Source organism: Gossypium hirsutum, chromosome A10 (assembly GCF_007990345.1).
Source record: "Gossypium hirsutum isolate 1008001.06 chromosome A10, Gossypium_hirsutum_v2.1, whole genome shotgun sequence".
NCBI classification, from domain to species: domain Eukaryota; kingdom Viridiplantae; phylum Streptophyta; class Magnoliopsida; order Malvales; family Malvaceae; genus Gossypium; species Gossypium hirsutum.
In genome coordinates, this window is record NC_053433.1 from 102,208,490 (window position 1) to 102,215,478 (window position 6,989).

General features: G+C 28.7%; 1 long non-coding RNA gene across 1 annotated transcript; it reads right to left on the reverse strand.

Moving 5' to 3' along the window:
• Positions 1-257: 257 nt before the first annotated feature.
• On the reverse strand, positions 258-5,438 carry LOC107896397 (uncharacterized). The gene is made up of 3 exons (XR_001683743.2): positions 4,436-5,438; positions 3,994-4,355; positions 258-3,891 (listed from the first exon to the last, which is right to left on the reverse strand). It is a non-coding gene; the product is annotated as an uncharacterized lncRNA (long non-coding RNA).
• Positions 5,439-6,989: the final 1,551 nt, after the last annotated feature.

The following is a 6,989-nucleotide window of genomic DNA, read 5'->3' on the forward strand; positions in this document are numbered from 1 at the left end:
TAGGGGTAAATTATTAATTTAACTTTTTATATTCTAATTTATTTATATTTAGAGTTTATATTTTTAGAATTTTGAAGTTTGATTCCCACTCAAATGTTAGTTATTAAATTTATCAAGTTAAATTTTATTATTTTTAAAATTTTATGTAAAAAAAAAAAGATTAATTATAAAAATAATTATTTATGTATTATTTAAATTACATTTTCGTCACGAACTTTAATTTGTTATATTTTTATCTATCGTATCACATCCGGCAATTCGTGTTACGAATCAATTTCCTTTTTATTCTTTTGCCAAGTAATAATGTTAAGAGAAGCTCTCCAAGTAGGATTTAAACCTACTTGAGAACCTAGAAGTTGACAATAAAAAATGAATAGTAATAGCCTAAGTAATAGCATCAAAACGTCTAAATTACTTTTGGATCTTTTTCGAGAAAATTGTCTTAAGGTTCAAGGGTGGCTACTCGTAGAATATCTCCTTTTGGCTTGAAAGAGCAGCACACCGGGGCTCAAAAAAGGACAGAATCATTAGTCCAGAGGCAATGCAAACTGAAGTTTATTAACAATGTTATCAATTTGTAACATTTTGACCATTGTATCGATATTCACACTAAAATCTGACGTAGCCCAAATTATATCATTAAATACTAACGTGTCATCCACGTCATTACCATTACTAATAAATCCATCTATGAATATCATCCATGCTTTTGAGAAGAAAATCAAAATTAAAACAACAGAATGTAATGCAAAAACTCAAAGAAAAGGGAAAAGGAAAGTGTCATTTTCATGTCTTGTTTTATTTCTGTTTGTGCTAATTTTTTTTGTGGCTATAAGAAAAGTGGTTTTGAGGCGTATAAATAGGGAAGTAATGAGATGTGAGTCAGATTGAGAGGTAGGGTTGGGATAAGGCCGTTGCCCCTTATCTCTAACTTCAAATCATCCGTTACCAATTGAATACTAATGATTTTGGTGATCCAACTTGAAAGTTTCGGGAGGAGAAATGCAATTATGAGCCTAAATTTCTTGATAGCTCATATCAATAAAATTGGACCTTCAATTCCTTAGACATTCATCCTACCATCTCCAATTATTGATATGGATTATGGAAAATCACCCAAATTGTGTAACAACTACACATGCAAATGAAAATTGCTAGCTTAAAATTTGATTCGATTTTTAATTTAATCAAAACTTTATCGATTTTCGAAAAATTAAATATATAAAGAAAGCCTAATGCAATATGTCTAAAATAGATAATATTCTAGTTGCTTACTACTAAATCATTAGCTTGAAGTACAAAATAGATTAAAATATAAGTTGTTATTTGGACCAATATATAATGTTTTTCTTGGTGTTTTCTTATTTCTAAAAGGTATAAATAAAAATAATTGAATCTTAATTTAATTGTATTTATATTATTGTTAATGTAGGAGGAAATGAATTCAAGTGTGCTGAAGCGCATTATACTTTTATTTTTGTATTAGAGAGGGGTTATGAGTAGTTATAAATATTATGTCAAAAAGAACAGATATAATTAAAACCTAAAATAAAATTATTCAAACAAATGCAAATAAAAACGATCAAGGATCACATTAACTATTTTTTCTAATACATGACTTGTGTCTAATTGTCATTCTTTGAATTTTTTTTTAAAAATTATACAATATTTGAAATCAAATTTTAAAATCTTTAAAAACAAAAAAAATAAAATAAAATCAATCTAAAATTTCAATAAACAATAACTCAGAATATAAAAAATAAAAACATATAAATTTACAAAAATATGTTTAAAAATTAAAATATTGATTGAAAATGAAAAGAAATTAAAATTTTCCAAAATTTTTAAAATGCTACAAATAAATTTCAAAATAATCCTCGAAAATAAAAAATATATATATAAAAAATTCCAAAAAATTATTAAAATTTACAAAAAAAAGTAAACTACATAAATATTAAAAGAGATTGTAAATTTCTTCAAAAAAAAAAGAGCGATAACCTTTTTTTTTTCATATTTTGGTAAAAAAGTACGAAAAGTTATGCAAAAGAAAATATGTTTTTGACAAAATTTTGATAAATGACAAAGTAACACGTTTTAATTTTAATAATAATTTAAATTAACAATTTATCAAAATATCTAAAGAAAGACTAAAAATCCAATAAAAACATAAATTAAAAAAAAGTAAAATATTAAATAGAAAACAAACAAGCTCTTAAAAATAGGGAAATATTAGAAATTTCCATTTCCAAAAAATAATTAAAATTTTAATTTTTTCAAAAATTTGGAAATTTAGTTAATGTTTGGATTTGATTGTAACTACTAAAATGACATGTTTAGATAATCAATATAATTATACTTTTTAGTTCTTAGAAAGAGGGTGAGAATTAGAAGTAGTTACACCCAAATCTAATTTTTAAAAAATAATTTTATGCAAGTTATAAAAATTACCATTATATGCATGAACACATTCGAGTGTTTGGGATGGTTATGGCTAAAAATTTCTTATATTTAAAATACTAAAAAAATTTATATTATTTAAATCTTAAAAATTTTTAAAGTTGTGGCAAAAAATTTTATGTTATAAAAATTTTATAATATATTTATTTATAATGCCAAGAAGAATAGACATAGTCAAGGGCAAAGTCAGATCAATTTTTTAAGGGGACGAATGAAAATTTAATTTTTTATAATCTATATCTTTATAATTTTTAAAAGATTAAACTAAATTTTTATAGTTTTAAGGGGAGTGCAATTTTATCTTTACTAATTTAAAATTTTAAAAAAATTTAGAGTCTAAAAAAATCATGCCAGTCCCCCTAGAATCGCCTTTAGACATAGCTTATTTATATGTCCATACAATATATGATTAAAATAATAAATTTATTTATGTCCACTGTTTCCTATTCGGCTGTGGTGAACGGAATTAATGGAGAAATTTTTATCCAACTAAGGGACTTCTTCGTCAAGGGGATCCACTGAGCCTGTTCTTATTCCTAGTTTGTAGAGAGGGTCTATTATGTCTGATGAGGTTAGCGACAAGAGATGGGACCTTAAAAGGAATTAAGGTTAGTAGAAATGGCCCATAGTTGTCCCACTTACTTTTTGCAGATGACTGCATTTTGTTTGGGTAAGCAACAGGAAGGGGGTTCGGGTAATCAAGGAGATTCTACGGGACTACAAAAAAGGAACGGGTCAGTGTGTGTATTTTGATAAATCGACTGTCTTTTTTAGTTGAAATGCGTTGGAGGGAGATAGACAATTGGTGGTTAATTAGCTTGGTGTTAGAAGTTCAACTGATCTGGAGCGGTATTTAGGACTGCCGAGCTTAGTAGGAAGAAGAAAAATAGAGTTTTTCAAGTTTTGAAAGATCAACTTAAACAGCGTATTGATAACTGGAGTATTAGATTTCTGTCTCAAGGTGGCAAAAAAGTAATTATTAAGGCTATTTTACAAGCTATTCCTACATATGTGATATCCAGTTTTTTGTTACCAAAGTCATTATGTGATGAAATGGAAGGTATTATTGCTAAATTTTGGTGGCAAAAGGGACGTGGTAAGAAGGGAATTTCATTGGTGTTCTTGGAAAAAAAATGTGTTTTTTAAAAGATAACGGTGGTTTGGGGTTTTAAAATTTTTGCCAATTTAATATTTCGTTATTAGCCAAGCAGAGTTGACGTCTATTTAGTTTTCCAAATTCTTTATTAGCCAGAGTTCTTAAAGCCAAATATTTCCCACATTCAAATTTTCTAAATACACAGCTGTGAAGCTTACCTTCATTTACCTGGAAGAGCATCTGGGCAGCAAAGGGCCTCCTTTAAGATGGGCTTTGCTGGAGAGTAGGCAAAGGTACTGAGATTTCTATATGGAACGATTGCTGGATTCCAGGGAGTGCTGCAGTTGGTTGGCAAAATAGAGTAGAAAATAGTGATTTGCAATTAGTCTTGGATCTCATTGATAGCTCAACTAGAAAATGGAAAAGGGAGTTAGCAGTACCTTTCAAACGGAAACTGCCCAAAAGATTTTGCAGATCCCTCTGGCAGAAGTGGATCATGAAGATTTCCAAGTGTGGAAAGAAGAACCTTCCGGAGTTTTCTAAGTACGAAGTGCCTATAAACCATTACAATTTGCTAGCATGGATCCTAATAGTTATTTATTACAGACCGAAACTAAAGATTTCTTTAGAAAACTATGGGATATACAGCTACCATAAAAAATTACAATAACAGTATGGCGGATCTACTGGAATTTCATCCCTACAATGGTCAATCTAAGTTATAAGAGACTGGCAAACAACACCATTTGCCCTCGCTGTGGTGTTGGAGAAGAAGATAGTTATCATGTCTTTAGACAGTGTCCTGCAGTCAGAGAAATATGGTAAGTCTTAATCTCTCTTGGGGTATACCCATATGGATCAAAATATCGGTGAACGGCTTACCTGGTTTTTTGCAAGAGGTACCAAGGAACAGTGCAGGATCTTTTGTTGTGCCTTGTGGCTCATATGGAGCTCAAGGAACAAGTTTGTTCATGAAAGGAAATCCATTTCAGTTCAGGATCTAGTTTAGAAAATCAGAAGCTATTTGGCTGAACTGGAAAGGATCAGAGATAAGAAACTTGCTTCTATTACCGAAAATACCCATAGCCAAGCAGGGGAGACATCGAGATCAATGGTACTGTTTGATGTAGCCTTCGATGGGAGAATTTTCGATTAGCCTCAGGGGTAGTGGTTCGAGACCAGATGGGGGTGTTTAAAGCTTCAAACATGACTCTCCATGAAAATATCTCCTCCTTATTCATAGAAGAAGCTCATACAGGGTTAGAGGCCATCAAGTTAGTAACATCAATGGGTCTATCTTCAATAATAATAAAGGGAGACTCGAAAACAGTTATTAAGAAATGTAAATCGCAAGAAGTAGACAAATCTGTTCTTGGAGCGATCATTCGAGATTCAAAGCAAAAGTGCCAGTCTTCAAGATGTTATTTTCCAGTTTATTCCTAGATCAGAGAATGTTCAAGCAAATAATCTAGTGAAAGGAGCACTAGAGAAAAGCGAAGCATCATACCTGGTGAGGGAAGGGAGGAGCCACAGCGCAACAGATTCGGAAGGAAAATGGAAAAAGAACCGGACTGATTTGCTTTGAAATGGGGAAATGAGAAGTCATGATAGTTGATATCTGAAAAATCTTAGAAAAGCTATCTTGGAATCGGTGTGACTGTTGACAGGAAAAGACGACCGATGTAATGTTGGCCAGGCTGTTTTTTCAATTTGACTGGGTTTATTAATTAGGTTTACTTTTTCTCCAGATATTTTAATTTTTGCATTAAATTTCCTGTTTTTTGTCTTTTCAATGTTCGGGCTCCTTCTTATAGTTAAAAGGTAAGCTTATTTTTATTTATTTATGTTTTTGATATGGACCTGAGCCCAGACGTTAATTGTTTTTGGGTTTTATTTTTAATGATCTCAATAAATAAAAGCCTAGTCTCTATATTCAAAAAAAAAACTTGTTCATAAAAAATAACTTTATGAATTTATGACCAAAAAATATATTATTTATAAGAAATTTTATGAAAGTTGTTCGACAATTTATAAAACCTTATTTATAAATGTTATATATTATAAATTTTATATTATTTTTTATTTAATTTACATATTATAAAAAGATATATAATTTAGTCTAAATTTTTCTTCAAATTATAAAGTCAATATTATGGGGTATGATACCATTTGAGAGAATACAAAATGTTTTCTTGTACCTTATTATGAGGTGTGATACTATTTGAGAGAATAGTGCCATATACAAACACCATAGACAGCTTGCAAACTCTTCAATTTGGGACATTCATTGCTTCGAAATATGGTTTTGTTCTAAAATGTATTTCCCATATTAACCTCGCCTTAGTATGGCATTAAAAAAATGTTGGATCGTACTAGTATGTTGTATATTTCATAACTTCAATCGTAGGTTGAATTGAGATAATCTATACTTTAATGAGTATATGGAAAAAAGAGATATTGATAATTTTAATGATATAGATTCAAAATCAGATAACGGCAAGGAGCATGTATTAAATATTAAAGGGGAAATAACCAAGCAAATACGTATTAGAACAATTAGATAAAATTATATATAATGTTTATTTTTCTTGTTATATTTATTAGTAATTGTATTATCAACTACATTTTAGATTAAAATAATAAATATGATGGTTTGATTTTAATTTTTATTGCTCATTTAGGAACTATTTTATCATATTAATTAATTTTTATTGTAATTAGTATTTTTAAAAAATATAATTTATGTATATGTGTAATTATAATTTTACTATCAAATATGACATAAAAAAGTACACCATAATTTTAAAGGGATTTCAAAATACAAATACAATTCCTTAATATAAGTGTTAAACAAAACCCTAAATATTCTCCTAACAAATTGAACCAAAATATACCTAGTTTCTTTAGTCACAAAACCAAAACTCGAAACACCAACCTAATGTTGAAACCATATTTCTATTCAACATTTGAAATATATTTAAATTTGCCATTAAACTATAACCTACAACCCTAAATTTTTTATTTTCACTTAGTCTTTAGAGAATTTTAAAACATTTTGAAATTCCTTTTTACTAAATTCCTATTTTTAAGTATAATAAATAAATACAGTACAATTAAAGTATAAATATAAGTTCGAGTAATCATAAGTATCAAACTATTATAAATGAACAGTCTATGTAATCACAAACCAAACCATTACATTACAAACATGTTAAGAATTGATACAATAGTTACACATAAGGAAATTCAAAGACTTACACGTAAAATTCAAACTTAAAATACACAAAACCATGAACTACCCGTTTGCAAACTGAGGGATAAGGAAAATAAAATTGTTAATTATTTGATTAACCTTTCGTTCATAAAATATCTTACTTATTATGAATATTTGGAAATTATGTCATTAAATTGACAAGGTTTAGTTGTCCAAATGTTG